This window comes from Polypterus senegalus, chromosome 2, assembly GCF_016835505.1.
Source record: "Polypterus senegalus isolate Bchr_013 chromosome 2, ASM1683550v1, whole genome shotgun sequence".
In the NCBI taxonomy this organism is placed as follows: domain Eukaryota; kingdom Metazoa; phylum Chordata; class Cladistia; order Polypteriformes; family Polypteridae; genus Polypterus; species Polypterus senegalus.
This window is the reverse complement of record NC_053155.1, coordinates 157,748,387-157,768,680: the sequence shown is the minus strand read 5'-3', so window position 1 is coordinate 157,768,680 and position 20,294 is coordinate 157,748,387. Positions and strand designations below refer to the sequence as shown.

The window sequence follows — 20,294 nt, the reverse complement described above, 5'->3', positions numbered from 1 at the left end:
CTGGAAACAAATATGTTCAGTGGAGCATGCTTGAACATTAAACTTTACCACAGGTCAACATAGTTAATAGGAATTTCCTGTGTTGTTAAAATAAGTTGATAAAAACAAAGGAAATTAACATCACAATATACAATACAGTATGACATTGACATTATAGTACAGTAAATGTGAAGGTTAATATATTGAACAAAACCTAATATAAGATACTATGACAAAGTAAAATTGTACTCATTTCCAGGAACACTTAGTCGTACTAAAGTAAGCATAATTTAAGTTGGATTGAAGATCAGTGAGACAGAAAAGATTAATCAGAGGCTGTGTTTAAGCAGAGTAACTGCAGTAGTAAAGAAATTATTTATGTACTGAGTGTTTCTTGTTAGTGGCTGGTAACTTTTCGGCAATGGTAGAAACTGAAAGAGATGGTTGCCTTTATAAGTGTGGTAAGTGATTATATTTCCTGCATACTTCCTGACCCCTGATGTATACAGGTCCTCAACAAAGCCAGCTTCAGGTCTGTAATCCCTTCTCTTGTCCAATTGACTTGCTGCATTATATGTATTGAGTGAGCAGCTGAATTGCCATACCAGGCAGTTTTGGCAAAAGTAAACATACACTCACCTAAAGGATTATCAGGAATACCTGTTCAATTTCTCATTAATGCAATTATCTAATCAACCAATCACATGGCAGTTGCTTCAATGCATTTAGGGGTGTGGTCCTGGTCAAGACAATCTCCTGAATTCCAAACTGAATGTCAGAATGGGAAAGAAAGGTGATTTAAGCAATTTTGAGCGTGGCATGGTTGTTGGTGCCAGACGGGCCGGTCTGAGTATTTCACAATCTGCTCAGTTACTGGGATTTTCACGCACGACCATTTCTAGGGTTTACAAAGAATGGTGTGAAAAGGGAAAAACATCCAGTATGCGGCAGTTCTGTGGGCGAAAATGCCTTGTTGATGCTAGAGGTCAGAGGAGAATGGGCCGACTGATTCAAGCTGATAGAAGAGCAACTTTGACTGAAATAACCACTCGTTACAACTGAGGTATGCAGCAAAGCATTTGTGAAGCCACAACACGCACAACCTTGAGGCGGATGGGCTACAACAGCAGAAGACCCCACCGGGTACCACTCATCTCCACTACAAATAGGAAAAGAGGCTACAATTTGCACAAGCTCACCAAAATTGGACAGTTGAAGACTGGAAAAATGTTGCCTGGTCTGATGAGTCTCGATTTCTGTTGAGACATTCAAATGGTAGAGTCAGAATTTGGCGTAAACAGAATGAGAACATGGATCCATCATGCCTTGTTACCACTGTGCAGGCTGGTGGTGGTGGTGTAATGGTGTGGGGATGTTTTCTTGGCACACTTTAGGTCCCTTAGTGCCAATTGGGCATCGTTTAAATGCCACGGGCTACCTGAGCATTGTTTCTGACCATGTCCATCCCTTCATGACCACCATGTACCCATCCTCTGATGGCTACTTCCAGCAGGATAATGCACCATGTCACAAAGCTCGAATCATTTCAAATTGGTTTCTTGAACATGACAATGAGTTCACTGTACTAAAATGGCCCCCACAGTCACCAGATCTCAACCCAATAGAGCATCATTGGGATGTGGTGGAACGGGAGCTTCGTGCCCTGGATGTGCACCCACAAATCTCCATCAACTGCAAGATGCTATCCTATCAATATGGGCCAACATTTCTAAAGAATGCTTTCAGCACCTTGTTGAATCAATGTCACGTAGAATTAAGGCAGTTCTGAAGGCGAAAGGGGGTCAAACACCGTATTAGTATGGTGTTCCTAATAATCCTTTAGGTGAGTGTACTTTCAATGACTGCTCTGTAAATGTGAACCAGCACCAACTGAAACAGATTCAATTTTAATTGAAGACACAACATATATGAAGTGCTCTTTTGATAAGAGAGATTACATATTCATTTCAGTTCAGGCTGTGAGTGATAGTGGTACCAAGAATTTTATGTGATTCTACCCTGTTCACAGAAGCCATTTATAACCATGGTTGCAACAGGTAAGGAGTGTATCCTAAAATCTGTAGCCATTTCTACTACTTTCAGAGTATTCAAGCTGAGATTGTGGAGGGTATACTTCTGTAAAGACGATTCCACTTTCTTTTAATAAGTCATGTGCTATGTTTCTTGCATCATGTTGCCAGACAATGTGTAATGTCCTGCACCACAAAAATTGTGCCATCTACTATAGCAACAAAACATTACACATTCCTCACAGAAATGAAATGGGATATTGTGTGAAGTGCATCTTGACCCAGTGACATATAGTATGTATGTAGTCAGTTCAGGCAAAATCCAAAAAGCAATACAGAGCTGCCTATTTGGCTCAACACCCTTAGGGGAAAGGTAATAAAAAGCTGCAAATGCCGACTACACCTTAACATTGGAAATTAACTCTTGAGGCATGCATCACAGCTTTTCTGGCAGGTATGGCACAAGAGCCTATGCAGAAGTGTGAAAAATACTAGCCAAATACAGCCAGGATCACTTCTATGCACAACACTGAATCTGCAACCAAACTTTAAAATTAAGGGTGAGGTATATGTTAAACTCTTGTCAAGGTGTCATACATATAAAACCAGTTTGTTTTGGTGGAAAGGAGGGCCTTTTTAATATGGCTTTCACGTGCTGTGAAGAAAGCACTGATGGTTTAAATGTACTAAACCACTGTTCAAAACATTCATCCTTTTTGTTGCTGAAAAGAATGCCATCTACTGATTAATTGCACCTTCTCAGAGATTTCAGCACTCACATGGGGAATGATAGAGATGACTGATAGGGTGTGACTGGGAAGAACAGCCTAAGGCTGCATTATCTGAATCTGAGTGATAAATTAATATTGCATATCTGTAATAGTCATTGATTATTCATTACATATGCTTGTAATGTACCTTGTATTACAGGATCTTAAGTCAAAGGTCAGTGATCTGATTTGGACACTTGGGTAAACAGCAGTACTGAGGTGTCAAATGGTCACAAATGGCACAGATGAATAGACCTTCCACTTGTCAGACCTAGAATATTCAAACAGGCAGAAAGGCCTAGGTTCAAGATTCAAGAGTTCAACTCTCTCTCTCTGAAAGTTTGTCATGAATTTTTGGAGTGGTCTGTAACGTACAGTCTAAATAAATACTTTTCAATAGCTCACTAGTGATTGTAGCCACAGGGAGCTATGGCCATAAGGCAAAGTGTAGTATATACTAGAACAGTCTGTAGCTTACTGTAATGTGAATTGAATTAAATTAACACCACCAAATCCAATGTAATGGCCCTCTTTCAAAACAGAGTGGCTTGTGTCCTTCAGGTAAGTGGAATGCAGCCACTTCAGGTGAAGTGGGTTTCAAAAACAATGGGGTCTTGTACAAGAGTGAGGGAAGCAGTGATATTAAGCCTGACCCACAAATTGTTATAGCAGGTACAGTGTGAAGAAGTTTTACTGGGATGTGATGTAAAAGCTTTTGATTTATCCTTCAGTGTATAGTCCCGTTCACAGTCATCCATACTGTAGGATGCAATGGAAAAAATGAGATTGACATGGAAAAAATGAGATTGACAACACAAGCAAATGAAATACTGTAACGTTACAACACCAATTTGCTGGGGTTACTGTTCATGATGGGATGAGGAGTTTATCAGTACAGAAAGACTTTGGAGTAGTGCTAGGCAAGGTCCACTGAAGTAAGACCTAGAGGTAGTCTCAGGATATCCTAGAAAGGCTTCCGCTCTAGACCACCTGTAAAGGAATCTGGGATTTTTCCAGCAAGAGTTAAGAACATGGTGATTAGGTGATTTTTAATCCTTTATTCGCCATGTACAACTTTCTGTATTAGCAATTTGTCATTTATCACATACTCCAGAGAGTTTTAAGGTCAAAATGCAGGGTACAGCTATTTGTACAGTGCCTGTGGAGCAATTGCAGGTTAAAGGCCTTGCCCAAGGACCCAACGGAGTAGCATTCCTTCTGTCACTACAAAGATTTAAACCAGCAAGCTTTGCGTTACTAGCCTAGATCTTTTAACCAGACAGCCACCACTCTACCCTGAAAAATAATAATAGCTCACTACTCAAAGCGCTCCACAAAATGAGCACCTGGGATTCAAACTCATGGCATCCTTGGCTGTGAGTCATCTGCTTTACACTCTGCACCACCTAGAATATGTAATAAATGAAGTACTTGTAGGCATACCTGGCAGTAGCCTCCTGCTATATGGCAGCCAACTGCTGTGCTACCACACTGCTCTTCAGTTGACTAGCTCTGCTTGCCTGAAGCAGCCTTCCTCTATTCTATAGATTGATCAATCCCATTCTCCATAAATTGCTGCCTTTAAAAAAGGAAAGCTCTTTCTCACTCAACCATCCTACCTCAGCTTCTGAACACTACCAATCACCAAAGCGGGAAACAGTTTCCATCTTTACAAATGTTGTAGCACTACAGATCATTAATAATAAATAAATAAATATCATGAATTAATTAAAGACTAAACAATCATTAACCAAAAAGTTAAACTGAAATCTGACTTCTTTAAGTCATTGCTCTCTTGCCAAGCCAATCAAAGCGAGTTCACCATCAGCCCATAAACACCTGGCCAGGCACTGACTTTAAACCTAGATAAGGCTATCTATAAGGTACGCCTGCAGAAAGCTGTGCAGGCTAGAATTGGCTTGGACACATACACACTGCCTGTAGGTAACTGGTACATTGTAAATGAAATACAGTTTCAACCGATGAAACTGCTAATATTGACAGGGGCATAGGCATACACAGAGGCATGCACTGCCCTGCATTTCTTTAAACAAAAGCCGCTCACTTGGCAATCCCATCTGCATGATGCTGTGAGGCCCATGGCATTACATTGTGTGCATCCTTTGTTTCTGTGAAAATATGGCTCCTCAAAAAATTCAAGTGGTCAAAGTAGTCCCTCAAAGGCTAAGATAGAGTATGAAGTGCTATCTCTAAATGAGAAAACAAAAATCTTAGATCTTTTAAAAAGTGGCATGTCACTTGCTGAAGTAATTATTCCCTGAACAATACATTATAACAACTATTTACATAGCACACTCTATTAGGTATTATAAATAATCTAGATATGATTTAAAGTATACAGGAGGATACGCATTGGTTATATGCAAATACTATGCCATCTAAAGGACTTGAGCGTCCACAGGAGCCCCTAGAACCAATTCCTTGGAGACACTTAGGGCTGACTGTATTTTCTGGGAATGATATATTACTTGGACCAACAGTTAACCTAAGGTCAAAATTCCACTTTACTGAAGTCCAATAATGTCACAATAAATAATAAAATTTTATGTCTGTCAAACTGTATTACTTTATTCATTTCCAAACCTCTCTTCAAAGCACCCCACTATTTGAGAAATTGTACTGCTAGGACAACTAGTTCAACTAATCACTATCACGTAAGTAAACAAAAGGAACAGCAGCTCAGGCAGAGGTTTAGGAACCTTTTCACTAGACAGAAACAAGTTTTTGGAAAACACAAGAAATTCATGATTTTTTTCATTCTACTAATGTTTGTGTTTATGCTAATTTTGTACAGGTGTTACAAGAGTAAAATAAAAATGTACGGATTAGATAAGCTTTAGAAACAAACTTTCTTGGGTGGTCTTAGAAATTTGAAAAGGACTATTTATATTTAGTCAGTTTACAAATTGGAAAAGGACTTACCAGGTACAACAGTAGCACAGGAAAAGAATACAGCCCAGAAATACCGTAATAAAGGAGCAAACCTAAGAGTATCAATATACACAGTCCAGAAAATAAATTTCTTTAAATAATGTAAGAAATTGGAACAGAAAAATATAAGTGACACAAATTAATCAAATAGCTAAAAAAAAAAAAAAAAATTGACATTCTGTTTCACCTCGGAATGACACCAGTTTCAGTATTACTGACCATAATGCAGGTAACATCCCTCAAAAAAATAGTCTATGGCAAGACATACTTAAATTAAATTCCTTTAAATTCACACTTCTTGTTAATAGGAACTCATTAATACTGCATGAAAGCACACAACTTACCAACAGAACAATATCCAGACAGGATATTTTATTTATCTTGTTATAACAATCAAATTCCTTATTTGAAAATGTTATTTGAATAAATTAGGAAACCCTTTTTTGCTGGGTAATTAATGTAACTTTCTGTTCTGAATGCCATTGGATTCTCTGTACCTACAACATTTCTTTTTCTGGACCATTTTGAGGACCACTTGTAATGCTAATAAGAACATAACAGAGCATCTATTCTTGGATTAAACTGAAAAGAGGTATTCATCATTACTGTATCGGTATTGATCCCGATCAAAAACATGTAAACTGGGAGGCAGGAACCTTAAAGGCTCTAGTGATTGTTGTTCAGCCCATGAAGGAAAATATTTTAACATACTGTACTACCATTTCAACAAAAGAAAAAGAAAGATGTCTTTAACAGTCATTTAGTAAGAAAATAATGACTCGCTTATTCTAACTGCTAAATACACATAGTATAATCCATACTTACAGAAACAAAGTGAAATGATTAATCAACTGTCTTTTAATCCAGTATACTCTCTCAAAGAAAGTACAATAAATCTGTAGAAAACGACACCCTATTAGTCAAGAATAGTACTCAGCTATTTAAAAATGACTACATAGGCTATAATGATTGTGAGAATTACAGTTTAGAAAACATCTATTTAGCAAAGTCTATACTATTCAAAGATACTGTACTTCCAATCTTAAAACCTACTTTTGGCCCCTTTGATATATCAGAGTTAACAGACTGAAACTCAGTTTCAGCATTATGATCTTCTATTACCACATGTCAAATAAATATCTGATGTATAACCACCACCCTTGTAAAATACTTACTCTCTGCAATCCTGACACTTTTCTCCACAACGTTGCAAACAGAATATAGTGGTTATTGAAGTTTTGTCTGTTGATAAATGGCAGCTGAGAGTGAATGCCTTTACTGACAGTCCTTGGACATGACAGCAGAACTTAATTAATCCATTTAATTTATTGATCAGCTTGCTAGTAAAAGCACCTTACTTCTAAAATTAGCCATTTAGTCACTTTGAATTATTGAATGAGAATGCCTGGTTTAAAGGTTACAATGTAAAACAAAAATCTTTATTTTTCTAAAACAACAGAGGAAAAACCATCATTGCTACAATATAATCACTCAAATTTACTTATGCTGATACAGGGGAAATAATTGCAAAAAAACGAGAAGCATTTTGTACCCTGGTCACTTCAAACCAAGAAGAAAACAACACTAAGAACAATGTGTTTTATACTCTATCCAATCTGTGTTTTCATTTCATGCCTCTTTCAAACTTAGTAAATTCAGATTATACAAAATGTATGTAGTTCAGTGCTTTTATACAAAAACAACAAACCAAAAACATACAAAAGAAATGACAATTATAATTGAATGTGTCAGATTAGGGTAAAATATAGGTGGGTGGAGTTAAAGTGAAACACTTTTCTTTTAAAAAAATGTGGTGCTTTCAAATGTACAGGTAGAATAGTTCTAGGTTAGCAGATGAATGTCAACATGTATAGAGCAGAGTTACAAATAATCTGGTAAAATTTTCAGATACTGATGAAAATTAGTTTGAATAAAACTAAGTCACTGTCTGTGTTGTGGAGTCCTAGGTATTTAGGGTTTTTAGGGTATTTAAGGTTTTGCTTCAGGAGCTCTGGTTTTCCTCCTGAACTATGAAAAAATGTCTGTAAATGGATTACTCTAACATAACTCTTGGTATTGGTGCTTGGTATTCAGTCCAGTGTGGACTCCTGCCTTGCACCCAATGCTTCCAGAATAGCCTGAGACTTTGAAGATCCTTAGATAAAGCAGGTTTAAAATGGTTATATATTTCTATTTACTGTGCTAGTAATTATTGATACCAATTCCACAATGCAACCAGAAAACCAAAATATATTACTTTTATTTAAATGCATATATAGTTTAGGAATTAGTACACTAACAGGTTAAATGACTTGTTCAGAGTTACATGAATCGACAACCTTCATTTAGATTTTGGTAAACTAATACCTCATAAGATAACTTCAGGTTTCCCACAAAACCAATACTCATGTATAGTGCACTTACACTACAGAGTTATTAATATTGACTAATGTCTGCAATAATAGCACTTTATGTTCATTGCACCAACTGACAGCCAGCTCTTTGTCATAATCAAAGGACAATGAGAATCTGTTATGTTATAGTGGCAAGATATGTTTGGAAATTTTGCTTTCTAGAAGGGCACAGCAGAATTTATGTTATTGTCAGTATGCTGTCATTAATTATAATTAAAGCATGATATTTCAATGATTTGCATGTCAAAGCTCTATGGTTAAAATGGTGTTCTAAGCCTGTCTTTTAATGCATTTACTGAAAAGCTGGTTCTATCCAAATGTTGTAAGAACTTAATGTCAAACAAGCATATCCCAAATTATCCCATTTACTATTTTTTCATCTTCATTAGATTTAATTTAAAAACAAGATGAGACAAGAATAAATACACTTTACGTTCGTCCAAAATCAGATTAAGAAATATATATACTGTATATATATATCTCTATATATAATCTTCATTTGGATCTTGATCTTTGTTTGACCGCGAATGAATTAGAAGAAGAAGCACTATATGGCAGTAGAGAGACAGCTAAAACATGGGCATTGCATTAAGAATCTCCTCCAGGCTTATACTACTGAAGACTGTAGGAATAACGAAAGGTCCTGAGGCCTGGTTAGAGAATGACATTGCCGGAGATAAAAGGTACGTGCCACGTAACAAATGAATGAAAGAAAGACAGTGGGTAAAATGAATGACAATGTAACAGCACGTTCCGGAAATTATTATTGTTACGTTATAGCCGGCGAGTGCTGCGCATCTCACAGTTGTATCGTGGCTTGCTCACATGTCAGTAAAGGGATCCCTATTTATGCTTTAAAGAGCCTGAATACCTATGTGTGTCCCCCTTTTATAACCATTGCTCCGTGTATATTGCCTTACTTTTTGGATTGTCACAAAGCAACCTGTGAGATTGGAGAAAGGTTGAGAAGACGATAGCATCATGAAAACGAGACGGACTGTGAACAGACAGAAGCAGAAATGCTCCTACACCACCACATAATTACTATTCGGACAGTGATTCCGAGTAGGCCGTTCCTATCGAATCAATGTCCAAGGGTTTTCTTTTGTAATTTTGTTTCCCTTATAAAAATCATAATGCTGTGCGACCAAGGGCCCAGTTCACAACTGGCAGCCGCGTTTAAACAGGGAGACCTTCACAGACAACTTTAACACACGCAACGTAGTTGGGCACACATGGCTAGTATATAATATTTTATGTTCAGATAAATTTTCTGTGTTTGGCTTTAATAAAATTCACTCCCACTCAATCCTATTCAACATCACATTTTCACTTTTGCCTATGGCAGCATAAAAGGCAGAGCCAGCACTATTAAAAGGACTCAGACTTTCAGACTTGGTAAAACCTTGTCAAAAAAGGAATAATATCCATCTATCCATCCATTTTCTAACCCGCTGAATCCGAATACAGGGTCACGGGGGTCTGCTGGAGCCAATCCCAGCCAACACTGGGCACAAGGCAGTAACCAATCCTGGGCAGGGTGCCAACCCACTGCAGAAGGAATAATATAAATGAATAAAAATAATATAAATAAATACGTCTGACCATACCTATCAAAGAATATTATTTAGTACAATTATTTAAAGAATAAATTTAGTATTGTTTAAGATGGTGTGTTGTTTTTCACATTTTAAATTCACCACAACTTAGTAGCTCAGGATATATTTGATTACACTGTATTATCCATATTTATGTAAATGAATATATTTTTTGGCTCTTAAACCTCTATAAACAGCATAACAGAACAGCAACAGAGTATGAGTAAGCATGCCTTGTAATATACAGGCACCCTGCCTAGAACTGAGAATGGTATTAGGACAATTCTGGTGGCCACACATTTGGAATAAGCTAGTTTCTGAAAATGGATGTATGGATGAATGACACCAACTCATATTGCAAAACTTTCTTCTACATAATAATATATACACAGAAAAAAAATCAAACTATGACATATCAAGTAAATAACTACTTTTAATCTTGTACTTAAGCACATTGTACTTTAGCATGAAAAAGAAAATGAGTCACATACCAGTAGTTAAAGGAAACTTTGATGTAAGGAGGTTCAGCTTATAGTACTCACATGTGCATCCAATGAATGTAAAATAGCTAAAGGCTGATTTATCCTTCTGTATCGAGCCTATGCCACAGGCCACAACGTTGAAAGCAGTTTATAGTTATGCATTTCACCAAGCTGCAGGCACATGCCTGAATGCCAGTTGGCAGTGTTTGTATCATGCAAGAACAAAAAATGCATTGTGTTAACTGTTTTTGTTCGTCATGCTACATGTTTTGTTCTGTAGGCAAACATTTGTCCCTCGCATTTTTCCAGTGTTGAGATGATGCATCATATAAATAAGTATATTTTCTAACTTCAAGTCTTTCCTAGATTTGTTCCATGTTTACTTCAAAATAGCAGAACATTTCAGGAATCACATAGTTATCAAAATGGCCAATCAGCATTATAGGTGTCTGCATAGGGTCCGAAGGGACACGATGCATAGTCACATTTTTCAGAAAATATACATCAGGCTACACTGTAGGCTTGACACAAAAGTATAATTTCTAATGTTCTAATAAAAAAAAACATCTACAAGTTTATTTGCTTTTAACTTAACAATTTGCATAACAATTGAAAGGTTACTGTAAATTTTACTGTATGTAAAATTTGTAGCAACTATATTCTAGAATAATTGCAGTATATAATATATGCCCTTTCAAAACATTAAAGGACTGCTTGTTTATTTGAAAATTGTTAAGTACGCTAAATTGGAAGAAGTGATTCGATTATACTTTGACCCCAAGGGGAAATTAATATGATCTATGAAGATAACTGTGAAAAAAATGCACCCTGCGACACAGTGGACTAATGGTAAGTAACCACAGCTTTTGGATGAGTGAGGAAACCTCTGCAGTGAAGAAGAGCACATAACATATTCATATTTACACTGAGGCAGCAGCGCCAACCTTAAGACTGAAACATAATTGCAAGCAAGCGTATGAATGATTAATATGTAAGAGAACTGAAACCACACTTATAAATAAGCAATGAAAAAAAATATGATCTCTTTGCCCTAACACCTTAAAATTAAGCATTCACACAGAGGTACTATTTTATCTGGCAAGAGCATAGTCTATGAATACAATGCTATTACAAGAAGATAGAGTGGTATCATTGGACACAATGCAAGTATGTAAAGAGGTCAAAGATGGAATGGTCAAATCCTTAATATAACGGTAAGTGACAAATGCACGTACATTATGAGTAAGTGAAGCTCTGAGAGGATAGTACTACAAGTGTATCAAGAATGGCACAACACATAAAAAGCTGTTAGCCAACAGACGACACCTTGACTTAACCCACTGCGGGTTCTTGCAACCAAGGATACCACCTTCGTCACTGCTCCTACAGGTCCCCTGTAGCCATCTCTGGTGCAGGGCAGGGCACCCCATCAATTCTCCAACTTCCACTGCCAGGCTCGCCCCCCTGTGGTTCAAGGGATCACCCTGTAGGATGCCTTTCTGAGCCTTGTACTCCCTTACAGGCACACTGCCTCTCTCCGGCGAGTCACTACAACCAAGCAACACTTCAGCAACTTCAGGTCACTCTGCTGGAGTGGCCATCAACCCCCAAGTGCTGTCCACTTGTTCCACTTGGGGTTTGCACTGGATCTCTCCCTCACTCTTGCCTTTTTTCTCTCTCTCACTTCCTTCTTTCAACCTCCTTTTCCTCTGATCAGCCTTTGTCATTCGATTCTTTTCTCTCTTGATCTTGCACTTGCGTTTCCCTTTCAAAGCGGGGTTGTGGCAATAAGCAGCTCCCGGCACCAATTAGGGTCACAGCTTATCCTGCACCTGTGCACTAAGTGCAGGGCCATTCACTCCCGCATTATGCACGGGAACCGCTCTCACCATGCTACCATGCCCCCACCTGAAGACACAAGTCTGGCATTTATTTAAAACTATGGACCCATGGACCTCACTTTATGACAGTTATTACAGGAGAAGTATAAATCATTTATAAAAAGTTTTGTCAAACAGCTGTGCTTTAATATACATTTTTGTGTAGTGTTTCTCCAAGTATCATATATTTAGTTTTTTCACATTAAATTAATGTATATATTTTTTTTTATAAAATATGCTTTTAATAAACACATTTAACAAGAGATGTTAACTAGTTGCAGATATTTGTCACTGAGCATTTGTCCTATAAAACCTTTGTTGTATAACAATGCAATCCTTGATTCTGAAATCCTTTTAAATAAACAGCTTGCTTTCATGTAAGCTTCCAGAAGATCCTGAAAAAGGATATCTTCCCTAAAACTAAAATTGCTCTCATGCAGAATATATCTTGCATAAATGCATAGTTTTAAATTTGAGATTTGTACCAAAATACTATATTGATACACATCATACAGGAACTAATGCAGCATATTTAAAAAATGCACCTGAATAACATCCATCTTTCAATGCTCTGGCAATTACAATGTCCACAATCAGTGCACCATTACCATTATACAATATATAGTAATGCATTTACAACATTAAATGCATATATTATAAGGAGGTTTCTAAATTTTAGTCTGAAATTCCATTGCATGTTACAATTGTGTTCTGATAAATGCTGAAACCATTTCACTGCATTATTAACTCTGCCTGTCTGCTTCCTAACCAAATAACATAAGTATTCCTCCAGCTGCATTAAATGACTTGACAAATCGATGGCACCTCCACCCGCTTAACTGGCTGCATAGCAGGGGTAGTTTTTTGTATCCAAAATACATATCACAGTTCTTACTCCAGTGCTGGCTACCAGCAAAAGCGTACGTGCAAAACTGTGTGTTCATTTCAAAGAACTGCACAAAGTCAAATTTATGTCTGTGAAATGTTCATCTTTCACTAAATGTCTACCTAACAGAAAGTATATTTGTTGCATCTTTACATTTTGCTGCACGATTCCAAGTCCCTTCAGATGATGTCACTTCCGCTTCTTATACGAAAAATCCTGTTTCTTTCAGCCCTGTATTTATTCCTGTTGACTCAAAGCATTCTCAAGCTTCAAACACCTGTAATTTAGGCTCTATCTGCCAGGGACTCTGGGACTCTTTGTTTTACAATTTGTTTGGGTAAGTTTTAAACTTTTTGGACATTACTCTATTTTTCTGTCTACAGGAATACTGTATACTTTACACTAGATAAAAGCAATTTTTTTCCCAAGTGAATTGTTTGTCATCAATCTAGATGGGCCCATTTCACCTCTTTAATGATTGGCTGCAAATTTAGTACATACTGTTTAATTTGATTAAGAAGGATATTACATGAAGGACAATGAGAAAATAGCATCATGTTGGTAATAAGACAGATAATGGGGTATCAGCTAATAAGGACCTCCATTTCTAAGATTTAATGCCTGGCAACGAGTGACAGGAGAAATAGTTCACTGCTGTCTTGAAAAAAAACTGATAAAATGGAGCACTGAGGGAATTAAAAGAAGTGGTGCAACTGTGATAAACTTGAAGAAACTGGGAGCTATCAAATGTAGCAGATGGTTGCAGTCAACCTAGAAAATGCCTCCCCTCCAAAATGAGCCACAAGCAATTTTCCTGCAGGCACAACACTTGTAAATAGTGCATGCCATATTATTTTGTGATACATTCCCATTTTGCCTCTGGGCCTACACAGTGTTCAGTTGAAGATGTAGCATTTCAGCTATAGTTTGTACACTTTCTGGAATGTTTAGATGCTTAATCACATACTTTGTAAACAGTGTCACTGAATAAACATATGGTGCCTTCATTGATTATTTATGATCAGTTAGCCTGCATGATTCACGTAGAAATTAGATGCCTTTGTTAACTTGTGAATGACCAATTTCTGCCATTGTACAATTCTTTTCCAACACATGAGCTAGTCATTTAATTGTATATTTCAAATTTTCCTTTTTTGTAACAGGAATCAGAAAAGGGTTTCTTTCATCGGTGTGGACGTGCACAAAAAAGCCATTAAATGAATTCCCCCTTAAATAAAGGAAACAATCTACAAGGTTTGTCCTTAGAACTGAACCATGCTGGAAATAGATATTGAGTTCTCAAAGTCTAACAGAAAAAAAGACATATATATATAGTGTGTGTGTATTATATAATGTAAACTTCTCAAAAAAATTAAACACTTTGAAAACACATCAGATCTCAATGGGAAAAAAATCATGCTGGATATCTATACTGATATGGACCAGGTAATGTGTTAGAATGAAAGGATGCCACATGTTTGATGGAAGTGAAAATTATCAACCTACAGAGGGCTAAATTTAAAGACACCCCAAAAATCAAAGAGAAAAATCGATGTAGCAGGCTAGTCCATTTTGTCAAAATTTCATTCCAGCAACTCCAAATTGTACTGAGTAGCTTATATGGCCCCCACATGCTTGTATGCATGCCTGACAATGTCCTGGCATGCTCCAAATGAGATGATGGATGGTGTCCTGGGGGATCTCCTCCCAGATCTGGACAGGGCATCGCTGAGCTTCTGGAATATCTGAGGTGCAACCTGGTAGCATTGGATGGACTGAAACATAATGTCCCAGAGATGTTCTATTGGATTTAGGTCAGGTGAGTGTGTGGCCAGTCGGAGGTATCAATTCCTTCATCCTCCAGGATCTGTCTGCATATTACCACTACATGAAGCTGGGCATTGTCATGCACAGGAGGAACACTGCACCCACTGCACCAGCATAGGGTCTGACAATGGGTCCAAGGATTTCATGCTGATACCTAATGACAGTCAAGGTGTCGTTGTCTAACCCGTAGAGGTCTGTGCCTCCCTCCATGGATATGCCTCCCCAGACCATCACTGACCCACCAACAACCGGTCTTGCTGAACAATGTTACAGGCAGCGTAACATTCTCCACGGTTCTCCAGACCCTGTCACGTTTGTCACATGTGCTCAGGCTGAACCTGCTTTTTTTTCTGTGAAAAGCATAGGGCCCCAGTGGTGGACCTGCTCATTCTGATATTCTATGGCAAATGCCAATCGAGCTCCATGGTGTCTGGTAGTGAGGACGGGGCCCACTAGTGATCGTCGGGCCCTCAGGCCACCCTCATGAAGTCTGTTTCTGATTGTTTGGTCAGAAACATTCACACCAGCGGCCTGCTGGAGGTCATTTTGTAGGGTTCTGCGCAGTGCTCCTCCTGTTCCTCCTCGACCAAAGGAGCAGATACCTGTCCTGTTGATGGGTTAAGGAACTTCTACAGCCTTGTCCAGCTCTCCTAGAGGAACTGCCTGATTCCTGGAATTTCTTCCATGCCCTTGAAACTGTGCTGGGAGACACAGGAAACCTTCTGACAATGGCACATATTGATATGCCATCCTGGAGAAGTTAAACTACCTGCGCAACCTCTGTAGGGTCCAGGTATCGCCTCATGATACCAGTATTAACACGGACAGTACCCAAATGCAAAACTAGTGAAAAATCAGTCAGAAAAGATGAGGAGGGAAAAATGTCAGTGGCCTCCACCTGTTAAACCATTCCTGTTTTGAGGGTCTTCTCATTGTTGCCCATCTAGTGCACCTGTTGTTAATTTCATTAACGTTAAAGCAGCTAAAACTGATTAACAACCCCCTCTGCTACTTAACTGACCAGATCAATAACCCAGATGTTTCATTGACTTGATGATATACTCTGATTAAAAAGTGTTCCTTTAATTTTTTTGAGCAGTATATTTATATATAAGTGAATATTTGAAGCAACAAATGAAATAAATTAAAAAAATACAATTAAGGCACAACTGAATCTGAAATTAATATTGGAGAAGTTCTGGCAGTTGCCTTACTTTGGAAAAGCACATGATCATATACAGAGAAATTATTGTCATTTTTAAAAGCCTATCTTCTGTTTATTTTAAATCATACAACCTTGTATGGTAAATAAGTTCACATTTACAAAGGTTGTCATTTAATAAAACTGAAAGCATTGTTCTAAATGCAACTAGGATTCATACACTATGAAGGCCTGGAACTGCAGGGTGAACTTTAAGGGTCTAAGCTCAATTCTATCCTCAGAAGTCTCAACACTATACCTAGAAAATGCAGACAAATAATCTGCTGGCTCCTTAAGCCTAGTTTTAGACAATTCCCTAAAAAATAAAAGTAAACAACATGGCAGCTGCTCAACTACCAATTGCTTCACAACATATCTGGTGAGGTTTAAATAATCAAATGGTTCTTTAACTAAAAGTATCTATCTATTATATGCACTATATATGAATCTATCGAAAAAAAGTAATTTCTTAAATATTGCCATTTTGCCAATATTAACATTTAGAAATATTGCTTTAACTGCATACTCACACTGTTTTTTTAGTGGTTGCTATTGATTATTTGTTCTCAAAATTGTACTGAATGCTTTAGTCATAAAATTCTACATTAGCCAATTAAGCAATATCTACAGCATTCACTATAAACAAAAGTTCAAAAACTAACTGAAATTGCAAATAAACTGTACCAAACTTTAAAGAAATTTCCCATTTATTTTTTACAAAAGTACTCAAAATGTACATTTTATTAAAATCGTATCTTTTATCTACACCCATAGGTCTTTCAGCTAATAAAGAGAACCAGTTCAGTACCATTAATTCTGCTTAAGGGGTCTACAAAACCCTGTGATAAGCTATAATCTACTTAGATGTAACTAAGTAGTCATTGAAATCAAATTAATGCACATTTAATAAATCCCACCAACTACCAAAACAAATAGAAAGCCTGGACTTCAGGAATAAAATCTTAACTCTCAGCCAAAATAAGACCAAAGAATAAATGTACAAAAATGAGGCAGTTTAATGAACAACCTTTTTGCATATTAATTTATAAGATTGTGGCTTATTAATGTTTGTAATCAAATATTATTAAACTAGCTTTAACCTGCACAAATAAAACTTGAGAAATATGTCTTTATGCTAAAATTGTAACAGCAGTATACAATTTCATTGTATTGTTTTTGTTTTATAATTTTATTCAGACTAACTTAAAGTCTGGAATGCATTCCATAATAAAAATTTTCCACTATACACAGAATTATTTCTGCCAGTAATTCTATGCTGCTAGAAAATGTCAACAGTCCCTTGATCGCTATTGTTCTCTTGGTTGCTTTCAAGTGGGGGAAAAAGTGATACTAACAATTTTATAGTCAGTTACTTTTCTGTACAAAATATTTTCAAGCACGACTGATGATTCAAACAAGATACATTTCAATTTTTTCTATTATCTGTAAAAACTGTTAAATCCATATTGCAATTAACTTACTGGTACCCTTTCTTAGGGTATAAACATCATGTACTATAACCCCTCTTGATTCACATGCCCATTTTTTATATTTTTTTTGAATACTACACTTACAATTCGGAGTATATTTAATTAAAGTAATTAAATTCTTCAGCAAGAGTGAAGGCACTGTGCTTTAAAATTAATTTTAAAGATTTGGTACAGATTTAGTAGCAGTGGCTTGCATTCCTGTGTTAAAAAATTACTGTCCCACGTGGCAGCTCAGCAATTCTTTTCTCTTATTCCCATGCACATTAAATCCCTTCTTAAAAATTCTCTCTGCTTGATGTCTTTAGAGAACTTCTATTTTCTACTTTCTTTCAACTTCTTTAACACCTTTTTGTATTTTTGCCCCCTTCTTTTTCTGAAGGCATTTTCATTTTCAGCCAAGAAAGCTTCTTCTGGAGGCTGCATCTGCAATTAAATTTTAAATCTGATATGAAGAAGGCTGATGATTTCAGAGGTATAACTCCTGTTTGATTGCTTGCAAAATTCACAAAACATTTCAAACTGCTTCAGGCTTTTTAATTTTTAACATCATTTCCAATAGAAATCTGAAAGGACAATGGATAATATATGAAAATGCACACTTCTTATGCAGTACAGCGGGGCACATGTTTTCTGATTTTCAGTCCTCAATTACTTTCTAAGCAAGAACATTACCTAAATGGAATAACAGTTTGTTTTTTTTTTAAACAAACTGAGCACCACACACCCACTCTGGGCCATATTAATGCGACCAATTACAGTAACAAGCAGGAATCTGGAGTAATTATTTTCCTTACTATGCTCAGAAAACTCACATGGAGTATGTTGTGAATCAAACCGAGGCTTCTAATACTATGAAGAAGAACTACATAATACCATCTGCAGCCTGCTACCGTGCAACACTCAAAAAGCAGAGGTACTTTACAACATACCAAGCTCTGTAAAATGTTAGTATTAGCTAGTATTTTGGCATGACACATATAATAAATTATTCTATAAGCGATTACCTTATCTATTATATATAACATATAATTAACATTGAAACATGCAATCATAAAATTAATAAATTAATCATGAAGTAAATGTACAGTGAATCACAAAATGAATGTAGAATCAACACAAAGGAATTTAAAAATTTAATGGCATAGATTAAACTTAAACAATAACCTGAAACCTGACCTATTCACAAAATACTACTTAAGTAGAACCTGAATTTGAATGCCTTCCTAAAAGGCAGGTTGAAAAGAAGGTGATAAGAAAATCAGGTCAATGTATTCATTTTAAAATTGATATGGCATATGAGACATATGTCGAAGTAAAATTAAACAATTGAAACGACTGTTGACTTTAAATGCACTGCTGAAGACAGACTTAATTGAAATCATAAGCATCTATGATCTAAGTATTTATGTTAGGTAGAATGCCTAGAGGGGGCTAGGCGGTCTCGTGGCCTAGGAACCCCTGCAGATTTTATTTTTTTCTCCAGCCGTCTGGAATTTTTTTGTTTTTTCTGTTCTCCCTGGCCATTGGACCTTACTTTTTCTCTATGTTAATTAGCGTTCCCTAATTCTATTTTCTTATTTATTTTGTATTTTTTCTCTTTCTTCATTATGTAAAGCACTTTGAGCTACATAATTTGTATTAAAATGTGCTATATAAATAAATGTTGTATCTCTTAAATGAGCATAATTTAAAACTTGTCGCTAAACTTGGCAAATGCCATCCTCAATTGTTCATCACCATCAACGACTTAATAATTATACTCTGAACAAGTGTTTTTCAACTGGTGTACAATTAGAGCTACCCAGGTTTACGATATAGGACCGCCTGTATAAGCGGGCAAAGGGACAAAGCAGCCAGAAAAATGCATCCAAAGTGCTCACTAAGTGCAGTATCTGCAAACACCAACTTCAAAGCTGCATTTTAGCATCTGTATAGATACAATGCTTAAGTGGTCGGTAGAATCGTGGTGTGCCTTGGGATTTTTTAGGTTACAAAAAGTATGCCACCACAGAAAAACTGTTAAAAAAATACAGCGCTACGTACACCTTTTCTCCTGGCATGCTAAAAAAGTTCTCTGTAGCAGCTATCTCGCTACTGACACTGTGGATTACTTGGATGGTAATGTTGCATTCTTACTATGAATTAGTAAAGATGCTGCAAACTGGAATCATGGTTAAGGATAGTCATTATACTTCAGTTTCATAGAATTTTATTATATTAAAGCAGTAAGCACTGTAAGCTACCTGGCAGACTAGCAAGTTAAATACAGAGTTACCAGAGACTTACTTTGGTTTTAGTGCCACTCAAAGAAAACATATTTTGCAAGTATGTGATATGACATTGATTCGATCTTCTTATAGAAACATGACATGAAGAAAAAAAAAAAAAAACGTAATTTTTACATTAACTACTTTTCGTTAGTATTAACGAACTACTAACGGACTACCATAAATCCCCACTCCCTTGCATCTATGTCCGTATGTATAAATCAAGGAACTGAATATCACATGTTGACATGTGGCAAGGTGTTGTGAAATGTGTAATTTGAAACTTTAAATAAAAGTAAATAAGTAAATAAATAAATAAAATTTCTCAAACGTTTTAAAGGTACTGGATGTGTATGTAATTCTTTAAGTTCACAAACATCTGTCTTTTCTTAACAGCTCATACAATGCTTTTTTTAAACCCCTCGAATTAAAGCTGAGAATCCATACTTCAATTACATCTTGATTGCTTTGTTTCAAATGTAATGTGGTGGTATACAGAGCCAATATTATGAAAATTT

General features: G+C 36.6%; 1 protein-coding gene across 2 annotated transcripts in view; it reads right to left on the bottom strand.

The window, feature by feature from the left end:
- LOC120523506 (interleukin-1 receptor accessory protein-like 1) overlaps nucleotides 1-20,294 on the bottom strand; it is a 1,790,033-nt gene that overhangs the window by 1,476,332 nt on the left and 293,407 nt on the right. The window lies entirely within an intron of this gene.